The sequence below is a fragment of the Astatotilapia calliptera genome, chromosome 18 (genome assembly GCF_900246225.1).
Source record: "Astatotilapia calliptera chromosome 18, fAstCal1.2, whole genome shotgun sequence".
NCBI lineage: Eukaryota > Metazoa > Chordata > Actinopteri > Cichliformes > Cichlidae > Astatotilapia > Astatotilapia calliptera.
Genome location: NC_039319.1, coordinates 5,117,819 through 5,130,468, shown reverse-complemented (window position 1 = coordinate 5,130,468; position 12,650 = coordinate 5,117,819). Strand labels below are relative to the sequence as shown.

The 12,650-nt window shown below is 42.7% G+C and overlaps 1 protein-coding gene across 5 annotated transcripts in view; it reads right to left on the bottom strand.

The window, feature by feature from the left end:
* The window catches only part of LOC113009931 (disco-interacting protein 2 homolog C), a 226,316-nt gene that overhangs the window by 125,848 nt on the left and 87,818 nt on the right, over nucleotides 1–12,650 (bottom strand). The window lies entirely within an intron of this gene.

Genomic DNA, 12,650 nt, shown 5'->3' with positions numbered 1-12,650 from the left:
CCTGCTGCCGGGTTTTTCCTCACATCTCGAGCCTTCGACCACTCGGGATCCGTAACTTCTCCTGGGGTTACAACGACTGCCAGCACACAGGAGGGGCAACGAAGATTCAATTTTTACTGTAATGATTGGCTCAAATATCTTTATTTTAACTGGAACGAGCTGAATTTCACAGGAAAATCTGAAACAATGATTCACATCCTTTCTTACATGAGAGCACAGTTCAGTATGGTTTGAAAACTGGACGTATTCGACTGTGTCAAAGTGAAAAGCCTGAACTATCAAAAAATGTGATTTTATTTATTTCAGATTTGGGGGTGGGCATTGATTCCTGCATAGGTGGCATCCTTTATAGCACTGAACTCAAATTCAGTGAGCTTTTTCTTTCAAAGGGTTTTTGTAGAAGGCAGACTGCACAACAGATTTTTCACACTTAGGGAAATGGGACTAAATAAAACCCACCGATTCAAAGATTCACAAGTGTGGCCCCAACACTTATAATAGTCTTAAATGTCCCCCTGAAATCTGTCTTATGAGAATTTTTTAGCATTAGCCGCCACATAAAGCAGCCAGCATGGTTCAAAAGTAAAAAGGAGTGCCACCATCAAAACTCAATAAAAAAGCAAATCCAGGGCATCTGTTTGACAGCTGATTCTCTGAAGTGCAGAGCTACAGTGTTAAAATCAGGAATTTTGGCCTCATCTGCTCTTGTATACGAGCGACCACCACCTCTGCTTCAAAGACAAAGATGTTTGTCTTTGAGGGCTTCTCTGCTCATTCCTTTCTGCTTGGGGGGTTCCCCTGGTGTATGCTTGCTGCAAAGAAAATAATACTGGAAAATCCAACATATCTGAATATTCCCACGCTCAAAATAGAGGCCGAGGCCGAGGCACTGTCTACATATTTTCTAAAACGGGACATCATCGTGTGCGATTATCCAGATTTTACAAAACGGGACTTTACAGCTGTAGAATCGCTTTCCATTGAAAAAGCAAACTTAATAAAACCGGAATAATGAAGTCATCATCCAGGAAAACAAATCCTCTGGAGTGACTTCATTTCCTGCAGTTAGACCAAAAACAGAGAGACTGAAGGTTTACGGTCATCTCTGCTGTCCCGAGGGGTCGACTTCTCACAGCGCCGAACTCCAGCAAACTGACCTACATGTCCGAGGAAAGTCCCCCCGCCTGCTCAGGCATCTTGTGACCGGATCGGACCGACTCACTGAGGATGACTTGGGTCACAAGGTCAGCGTTTTTTGTTCTTTTTTCAGTAGATCACCCAGGCTGATCGTCACATGTCCGTTACACTAGATTAAGACACATAATCTGAAACATGCACCCAGCGGATGTTACAAATCAATTTAGAAAAAACCAAAAACACATTTTTGTGTTCAGCATGTCTCAACAATAATACAGATTATTGGATTGGCCCTATAATGGTTTTTCTTCATTTCTGTCTCTCTGTGACATCACAGTATGACCCTATGAGGCTCAGGCTTCAGGTTGCTCTCAAACTTTATTAAAGGTTGTTTCTGCTCTTGGCTCTGCGTGATGTCAGTGAGATGGGATATCCCTAATATGAGTATCTGCTTTTCTAATCTCGTTTACAAGTGGAAGCAAGTCAGAAGAGAGCTCTCATGAAGGGAGGAAGGAGGTGAAATGACAAGGGGCTGCAGCTACAACTATAACGAAGGAGTCAGTCACATTCACTTTAAGCAGCAAATCAAAGTAAGATTTTAAACACCTAGTGAACAGCTGAACAAGCTGGAGGTCATTTCTGCTTTTTACAGCCGCCATTTAAATGCACTGGCTATGCCGCATGCATGCATTGTGATCGGATTGCAGTACACAAATAAGCGAGCTCGGTCACATCCCAGGTTAAGTAAGTCAGTGTCAACCCTGGACAGGTTTAAAGAAAGACTTGCTTCCCTACAGCTGCTGCCAGCAGCTTCGAGTTAGCAGTAAAAGGTGATGTGAGAGTTTTTTTTTTTTTTAAAAGGATGCCAGGTTTAAACAGGTTGTGAGAGCTGTGTGTACAGTGAGAGCGTGCAGGTCCTGCAGCCAGAACAAATTAGCATGCTGTCATGATTCCCTAAATAGAACAGGGAAACACACGGACAAATGTCACGTGGAAGCTGTTTTTACAGTAAGAGAAAATGTTTTTTAAAGACATTTGAGCATAAAGATCTGTGTGTGTGTGTGTGTGTGTGTGTGTGTGTGTGTGTGTGTGTGTGTGTGTGTGTGTGTGTGTGTGTGTGTGTGTGTGTGTGTGTGTGTGTGTGTGTGTGTGTGTGTGTGTGTCAGCCACAGACCAGGATCCTATAGCCGGTAAAATTTGCCTACAAAAGAGGTTCCCAAAATAGAACAGGATCACCTTTGATATCTGACACTGCCGGCGTCTCTTCGTGCACATAAACGCACAAGCTTGCACCTGTGCTTCAAGTCGAGCCGGCCGTCAGACGATATTTACCTTCAGGGCTGAGATGGTGACAGTTGGATTTCTGATAAACACATAAATGATGCACGTACTCAGTCACTCACTCCGTTATAAACCTCCCTCTCACCTCTGCTGCAGGAACCGCAGATCACACACTTTTATCAGCTTTATCAAACAATGTAACCAACAAAACTAGAACAGGTTTAAATAGTGGCCCCTTGATTCATCACAGTGATGGTGCTAAGAGGACAAAAGGCCTGGAGTTCACGCCGATCATGGAGTCCAATTGAAGCCTCCTCAGATTCACACACTCGGCTGACAATGAGCCGTAGATCCTGAGAAGAAAGGAGCAAAAAACTGCAGAAGCTCCAAAGATTCAAAGTGTTTATTGTCACGTGTGCAAAGAAAAAGCATTAATAATAAGTGGAAACAAAAAAATAAGTTGAAGTGTTAAATATATTTATGTGCAAAGGAGCTATGAGCTTAATATGCTGGTTTGATATGTGAGATGACCTGATGTGCAAAAATTATTATTGCTGTTAAAATAAATCAGCTGTTCAAGAGTCTGATAGCAGTGGGGAAGCTCCGAGGTCCAGTCAAAAGTACCTCCTTTGGTTTTGGCGCTCGGTCTAAGCTTAATTTATCCATTAGCATCGCTCGATAACTGATTAACTGACGTGTGGGATCTGAAATGCTGCTCGTCACTCTGACATGAAAAAAATACCTCAAATTTCTACCTGCTCGAGAAAAGAAGCCTCCAAAGATGGAGTGGGAGTCCAGACTTCATGTGTTTTTGCCTGTTTAAAATTTCATCAGTTTCTGAAACATAGCTGATGCATTTATTTTATTTTTTGATTTTACGTTTGCTCTGATTTAGTCTGTATTTTTATGCAGCGCTGCATACGAAGTGTATCGACACGAGTGCACCAACTCGAGATTAAATTTCAAACCAGTAACACAAAAAATGCCTTAATGCATTTTAAATTACTGCACAGTACTACTGCATAGCTGCAGGCAAATTTATAACTGTTAATTTGTTTCTGACTATACATCCATGACGAATCACTAAACAGGAAGGCAAGTGGTACCTGGGTATAAACTGTTTATAAATGCTTTATAACACACTGTAAAACCGTTAAAATATTATATTTCATAAGCTTGTTTCATCGCGCTTTCTGAGGTCAGAAGATTAGCAACAGTCCAAATGCTGGTAGGGATTCAGTTTCCTGTAAAAAAAAAAAAAAAAAAACAGCTCGACAACCTGCGTGTCAAAATAAAAGACGATCTCTCTCCTCCCTCCCAGCATGAACGTTGCTCCATGCTGCCCTCTGTCTCTTTGTCCGAGCTAAAAATGATGACAAATAATCTCCAAATCCATCACGAACCACATCTGCAGTGAAGAAAGAAACATCTTGAAAGCCCTTCAGGTAAAAGAAGGATTAAAGATATAACCTGATCTGAGCTGGCATGTGAAAAAGTCTGTGGCCCATCGCTGGAAAGATCTGATAGAGATCACTTCAGCGCAGACCTCTGCCTGTCGATAACCTACAAAGTGCTGCGTTATCAGGGGAGCCGGTGCGTTTCACACGCCTTCAAACAAAAGCTGCTTCAGGGAAAATGAAAATGGAGGTTTAATACCTTGTAAGACTATTGGTTTTAACAGTGACGTGAGGAGTGTGTGTGTGTGTTGAAGTCTTATCAAACCCTACTAAAAGCTACTTAGAAGGAACCCACAGGACTGACCGCACAGCCTCAAAATAGACGCACACTTCCCAATTTGCAGAATGTGTTAATGGAGGCCACACACCCTCGTACAGGCACTTCTTTTTAGGAATATAATGCTGCCTCGTTCAGTGCAATTTTCTGCAAACAGCACAAAAGGTTGGGTTCAATTTGCTTTATGAGGCTAACGCCCTGCCAAAAAATCCAGCTGTTCACAGAAGATTGTTGTTGTTTTTCTGCTGATGCTTCTGGAAAGTCTAACATCTTTCCCTTTAACTCCCTGCTGCAAAAACGTCACTTTTCTGACAGCAAGTAGAACACGAGGTTATTCAGTTAAAAGTGTAATTACGGTACGTGCTGCGAGCTTGCATAGTGGTCAGTTTATGAAAGGACAACAACATGATGTGTATCAGCAGATATGTCGATTTATCGTGTTCTAAAAATAATCCATCCAACGCAAAAGCTGCAGCATTTCCATGCTTGGAAAATCATTATTAAGCTTTTCAGGAAAATATCGAACACACTGTTTAACAGCAGAAAGATGGAGTGATGACACTGCAAGTGGTTTCAGATGTTTGAATGTTGAACAAAACAATAGAAACCAAGACTTCTGGAGCTCGAGGCATTGATTTTTGGGGTTTTTTCCTTCAGTATATCGATATTGAGTTAGTGGTGCAGTAATTAATTCCTGCATTCAACAATATTCTCTAAAAATCCACCATCTTCTCAGACACTTAACAGCAGATTGTTTCTTTAAAGACAACAAAAACCTGTGTGTCCGTCATCAGCAGCTGAAATCTGATCCAAAGCTGCTGCCCACGCTGACCCCAGGACAGGAAGAAACGGAGCGTACAGCACCCTGAACTACGCGACCTTCCGGTACTTTCAGAAACACGATGAGTGGTGAGCAATCGATACACAAAAAGGGAAGATTTTCAATGATGAACCCGGCTGATCACGACGACTGGAGCGGCGTGATGTCTGCGGGGGTGACGTCACTGTTGGCAGGGGTGTTTTTACTCTCGAACGCCCGAGAGTTTGGCCATGAAATAAAAGGAGGAAATGATTTGGACAAGGAAGAGTGGAAACTATCGACTGAGCAAAAAAAAAAAAACATTTCTTCAAGCAAACACTCTTGATTGCTTTGGCAGACGTATTAAATTGGATGGACGGACAGCTGTTGTACTTGGATGCTCCAAAGAGAGTATATCTATAAGGTATGAGCTTTTGAAACACCACAGATAGTGAACTCTTAAACAAAAGAAGAAAAAAGTCACCTCTCCCTAACAGCGACTAATAAAATTATTGATATGCAATTAAAACATGTTCCCGTGTTCCTGCTGTACATCACATCAACCGCACTCCTGCACACATAAACCCAAAGAAGAGGCTTCCTCTTTAATTCAATTACATCCGCCAGCTGCAATTTGGAGAAAAGGAGGAGGAGGGAAGGAGATGGAGGAAGTGGTGACCCAGACTTTGGCTCTTGGTGTAGCTGACTGCGATCTCAGGGGGGTGCAGAGTGGCTGAGCAGCTGTGTTAGCCAGGAAATGTACAACAGCACAGAGAGGTGCAGTGCAGCAGATACAGCCGGCCAAAGCTCGACTGTTGTCCCAGTGGTTACACAGCCTCACGCCTCCTGAGCGTGTAGCTGTGGCAGGATTAGGAATTAAGATTTTAAACATTTTGGTTTGTAGCGCTTTCCATATCTAACATTAGCAACCATCCCAAATACCTGCGAGTGATTTCAGAATAATTAAGCAGCACATCATCAATGTCACGTGGATGTCAGTAAACTGTCTGAGGACAGTTTATTATTAAGGTTTTTACCTCTCTGAAGTTCTGCAGCATGATTAAACAAACGCAGCTGGTCACCAATAACAATGGAAACGTGTACGGTTAAAAAGAAGGGATTCACAAGTAGCAGCACAACAACAGCAGTGGTTCCAGTGACTCCAGACATGCTGGCAGAAGTGTGGAACAACCAAAGGGGAGGGGGACACTGAGCACAGGGACCATCGTAAGTTTTGAAAGTAAAACGTTATATTGATCCATGAATTTAAAAGGTTACAGCAACCCTCTGTGTATGCATGAATGGATAAAGGGGTGTGTCACAGCAATGTGGAAAACGCATTAAAACCAGCTGACAGATAGCAGGCTAGCTAGTGCTACTGTTAGCTGAAAACTTGCCGACGTGTCCGCTTTTATCCGAACATCTTCAACTTTTAAAATAAGAAGGTAACAAAAGCCTCATTAATAGATCTTCAAACGTGTACCACAAGCCAAAGGGCGACTTTACTCACTCAGTCATCCGCTACATGTAAAGAACATCATACAAGAGCTAGAGAACAACTTCAGGTCACCGATGATACAACTCAGACAGGTGACACTCGTACAAAAACACGTACCTGTAACTATACACATATACAGCAACTGAACATCTGCAACAAGGACACATAATCAGTGACAAGCAGGTAAATTGTTTTTGTTTATAAAGCAGCAGCAGTCTCGTGGCCAATCAGTGTAGCATACTGCTTCGGCAACACTGCTTTTAGTTTATAGTAGCATATAATATAATGAAGTATATGAGTATGTGAATGAAGTGCATTATAGCTCTGGATAGACATGGCTGGACTTTTCAAAGCAAAAGGTGCCGATCAGGCGCTAAAAGTTCAGAATACCTGAGGTTAATAGTTCAAATGTCTACACGTGGTTAGAAAGTTTGGGTGTGGAAAGAGACTATTGAGACTCTTAGCAGCTACCATCCCGTCATGGACTCTTTCAATAATAAACATGTCCCAGTTGGCTCCAGTCGAGAAGCTCGCTGGCCTCCGGCAGACGACTGGCTGTGTAAATGTTTGAGTTCTGGAGCAGGGCGTTGCTGGAAAAGAACATGTGTGCTCAGTTAGCTTTCAATGGGTAAATAAATCTCCAGGTTAAACCGATCATAAGCCCTTTAGAGCAGGGGTTGTGCTAACGGTTAGAAAAATAAGCTTGTGTGAGGATTGTTACAGTTTTCCTCTCAGCTTTGGATTAAAATCGCTGTTTGGGGTTTTTAAACCTCGCTGTCCACAATCACAGCTGCCCACAATCCCTCTGCTCTGGCTGGACTGGAGTCATCTTAATCCCTGAAGATTACACATATGCTCACATATAGACACATACAACTGTATAATCCACCGGATCTGTGAAAACACCACTTTAGCTTTTCACAGCCAGACACCAGATACGGCGAGCTCTTCCTGAACGCTCATGGGAACTAACGCATCTCCGGCCAGAAATCGCAGAATCGGTGCTACAGTGTTTACTGCCAAATGGCATTCTGGGTAATAACGTGAGCCACTAGGCTGCAGTCACTAGTCAGCATAAAGCATCAAAGGAGGACTTTGGTCTAACTGCTTAAGTTATTAAAACTGTATATTATGTATATTATGTAAAACTGACTACATAGACATTTACTGTGTCCATCTCTGTTTTATAAGGAGTTTGTTTAATGTGATAAATATCAGATAGAAACAGGGGGGTGTCTGGTTAGAAACACCACCAACAAAGTTGGTGGTGTTTCTAACCAGACCATCTAAGTGAGTAACTATGGCTAATAACTAATAATTAACTACAACATTAAGACCACTAACACTTGAAGTCAATACCACTCATCTCTTCTTCAGTGCTCTGCTGGGAAAACCTTGCACCCACGCCACAAAAACTGGAAGCACTGGAACGAGCCCAGTCCATGCTTATGCCTCACCCTGCAATCCACAATCCCCAAACCATTCACTGCCAGCATCCTCGTGCCAGGCACAGCAGGACACCCCGTAAAGTCCGGAATCCATGAACCGACTGGTCCAAGCTGTGCTGGCAGCAGCAGAGGCATCTTCAACACACCAGCCACATGGTTTTATTACTGCAGATTTCAGAAGCAGCTCATTTTAAAGATAAATAAAAGTCAGAGGTGTGCACACATCTGGCCCAGCAAATGATCAAATCAGTGTTATTCTGAAGCTGTTTAACTGATCTGAGAGATAGGAGGTGCAAGATCATTCCCATTTTCAGCCGAAATGACATGAAAACTCTGATACACAGAAATGCAACAAGCTGTGGTTTGCCCGTGTTACAGGGATCCCTGCAAACCCGAGCTAGCCAGAATTGCATTTGAATTTTATTCCAGCTGACAGATTGAGCCGGGGGACCTCAACCAGAGCACCCTTCAGCCCTCCAGGACCTAACGACTGGCGATGTCTGTCTCTCTAGAATATTACAGTTGTTTCTAGCCTGGCACGGTGGGAGCAGCCGAGGCATTTCCATGTGCTGCTGTTGATAGTCAGCTGCAGTGCTGCTTAGGCACTCGCGTTCCCCCCTCCCGTGCTCCACCCAGAAGCTCTGAGCGGCCCGACTGAGAGGAAATACCAGCGTGTGCTGCTAAAACAATGTGGTTTTAATCTGAGAGGAGTGCGGCCCTTTAAAACTACCACTCAGTTTCTCACTCGAGAAGACGCCGTTCCTCCTCTGCAGCAGCACAGAGGCCTCTTTTTGTTTATGAATCTTTTTTCCCTCTGCCTTCTCATATCCCTCCATCCCACTTTGGTTGTTCGGATTGCTTTCACACAACCGCTGCTAATAGACTCCAACACTGCTCAATGTGTTGGAGAACGCTGGAGCACAGAAACAGGCGTAAGCCCAAATCAAACATGGCTGCAACCATAAATATTAGACAACCAGAGAGGAAGAAATGCCAGCTGCCACAGAGCAAAGCGGGCAGATGAGTTTGGAGTCGGTTTGCGTTGGATGGGTGGACGAGACGTCTCATCGACTTTCCCGAAACTCCTTCAAAAAAGGAGGAAAAAGTTTTCTTCTCTCTGTGCAACGAGATAATGAGTGAGTCTGGCAGCAGAGTGCGCCCTCATTTTACAGCTGAAGTGGAATTCATGTGGACGGAAGACTGAAGAAAAAAAAATGTGATCTTCTATAAGCAGAAATGACACTGAAAGCAGCACATTTTCCCTTCAACGAGTCAACCTTCAGTTTATCCCAGATTCCTACAGTTCAGAGCAGATTTGAAGCTGTGCGGCTGCACAAGCGGGAAATCCAAGGGTGTGACTGCCAGAGGAGTCTGATGCGACCACAGGAACTGGGTGTGAAACACGGCAAAAGCTCAGATTCAGTCGCAATGGTATTTGAAAAATGGCCTGCAGGGTGAGCTGATGGTGAAGACGAGGAAGGAGAAAATAATAAGATCGTGCAGAGGAAGGATCACAGGGTTTACTCGACAGAACACTTAGCACATCAAAAACACCTCAAAACCTTTCACTCTTCTTCTTTTTCAAAGACGTGAAGAAAAAAAGAGGATATTTTTGGTTTGAGTGCAGAAACCGGATATTAGCACGAGTACTCAGAAAAAGACGCCATCCTCACTGAGAATGAAAGTCATTTTGCATGTTAAGAGGCAACAACAGAACAATTTAAGTTAAATAATGATTTATTTAAAATATCAGATAGAAAAAAGGGAGCATTTTTTCCCTTAAACTCATCCATGAAGAGAGCGATGCCAAAGTCACACTGAAGAAATCTGCACTTTTATTCAGGAATAAAACTCTGGACTATTTAGGATTTAATGATGAAGTCAGGATGATTAAAGTTACAGTCTGGACCAGAATCTCAAACTCAATTTACATACACCATGAGCTGAAAAAACTGAAAGTTTTTGTTCATTTACAGAAAATTCTCCACCATTTAACTTTTCTATTAACTAATTACTTTGGTGTAGCATTAATGGTCATGTGGGAGGTCTTTATCAGTAAAGATAAAGCTGTAAAATACATTAAAACACACTTATAAGTCCAAAATCTTTGTCTTTCTTCACATTTTAAAAAGCAGTCCTGTGGGGCTGGATTAAAGTCTTCGCCAGGCCGATTATGGTCCCCTGGCCTTATGTTTGACATCCCCTGTGCTAGACCGTGCCGAATTAAAAACCACGCCTAAACATTAGCTGCTAAACTGAGATAAATTCAGGTAACATTTAGCACTTCAAATGTAAACACCAGACTCGAGACTATCGGGCTGTTAGTGAAGAAATAAACATCATGTGATGGTAATAATTAGTGCACCGTGCCTCAGCGTGTTCGCTCCATGTGTATTTCAGGCCGTAAAAGCGGGAAACATCATCTGCAACAAATTAAGACAAAAACATCAAACAGTCCAACATAGTTTGAATAGTTTACGGTGTTGCTGCACTTTGTTTCCCTCTCATTTGGATTAAGTAACAACAGCAGCAGCAACTGCAGCTGGACGTCACCCTGCAGCCGTGAATGCCTCAGACTGGGCTCTGGCAACTGGGATCCCAGAAACCTTAGCTATGCCTTAGTTATACCAGCAGGGACACACACACACACACACACACACACACACACACACACACACACACACACACACACACACACACACACACACACACACACACACACACACACACACACACAGCTGGCGCTCAACCACCTCTGGTGACCCCAATCGTTCCAACTGTACAGATTGAGTTTCCACAGCATCTGTGCCAGCCACATGTGTGTATCTAACATGGCTAATGTAGCTAATCCCCATGACACACACACACACTCAGGCAGGCAGGCCATGGGTGGTTGTATCTGCAGTGGTGGGCAGATATCAACAACCCAAATCCCTGTTTGACCTGCTAACACAGCAGCTGGTCATTCATTGGTCAAATATACACAAATTATGACTATTTTATACCAGATAGTGTCTTTAGTGCAATAAGAGCAATATAATACAGCAATATATTAGCATTACAATCCTCGATGAAATATAAGTAATATTTCTCCTGTCTTGGAAATATATACTGTGGGAGCAGCTGTGCATGAACTACATCAGACTAATACAGATACAAGTTCACAGAAATTACATGAAAAGAAACTCAGTTCATAAAGATCCTTCAGAAGTTTTATTCTACTGTTGTGATTCCAACATGGACTCATTTTAACAATCTTTTCGAGCTGGAAACACGATGGTGTACTTCTACATGTGTCAGCAAACCCACCCCGACACAAACAGTCTGATGGACTCCAGCAGCAAAACCAAACATATAGTTCAATAGTTTGTTTTTTTTTTAATGATAAAATATTCTGATTCCCGGGAAAAACAAAACAAAGAAAAGCACAAGAAAAACATCGTTATGGGTCAGCTGGTTAAGTTAAACATCCCTGAATCAGAATTTCACAGTTGGTATATCCCAAATAGTCTCTTCTCCAGAACTAACAGACCATAATAAACTGTTTTCGTCTTTGTTCTTAGTCATCTGTGAACTTAAACTAAACACCTTCGAGCCTCACAGCCAGAACCGTACCTCCATCTAAGGGCAGATTTAGGAATCTGTGGCCCTTCTTTTCTGCTCTTTAATTGGGTAAAACAGTCAACAGGCTTATTTCAAATATGGCTGTTTGAAACCTTCTTAACACAAATCCACATGGAAATGTTAAGGTTACACCTCTTCTATAAACTCAGCCTGTAACAGAAGATCAATGGAGCTGTTAACAGCCAGTATTTATTCAAAACAGGTGGTCAGCTGTTAGTGCTGTTGCCAGTGTGCCTCCTGCCAACCCGTCCAGTAAGTGCCCGCTCTGTTTTATGCAGTGCAGGCTGAAACCTCAGAGTCTCTTGATCTGACACACAGGCTCAAAATCTCTTAGGACAAATCCTGTGTCTTTACTCTAATGTCTCCAAACTGATGTTATCATAAGTAAGTGATGGTAAAATGACACACACAGCACCTCTGGGTGCCCGTCCTCAGTCTTGTCTTTAAAATGAGCTCAGACGAACTCTGCAACTCAACACAATTTACCTCTTTCTAAACATTCTGCTTTCCCAGCAGCAGACCGTTAGAAAGAGACATCCTGTGTACTCCTCGGTACTCATTTACATTTAGATGAGCCCATTAAGATCCATAAACCACCACCCACCTCCTCACATGGTGTCCGCCACCTTCTCATTCACCTCGGTTAAAAGACAAAAAAAAAAAAAAAAAAAAAAAAGAAAGACGGGGAAAAAAAGGTGAAAATAATAAAAATCCAGCAAAATGATTTGATGTGGGGAAGGATGCTGTTTTAGGAGAGCTGACAGAGGGGGAGCGCACTGGGAAGAAATCCCTCCTCGTCCCTCCGTTGTTCCCATAACGTCTCCTCCAGCTGCTCTTCAAAAAGTGACAGGTGGAATGCAGCCTCCGCACACATCCAGCTACAGGTATCTGTTTATGTGATTATGGTTGAAGAAACCTAACAAGACGCTAATAAAGAGAGACGTCAGAATAGACAAACCATTTTTTTTGTAAGGAGGCGTTTTCCTGCTTTGGCAGAGCAAAGTAAACACGTGCAGATTCTAACTAGAGGTCGTTCGATTAAAGGGACAGTCTTAATATTGCTTAATTTATCTGCATTCCTCCAATAATCTATTATTGTACTCTACAGCAACACATGCCAGCATCAGTT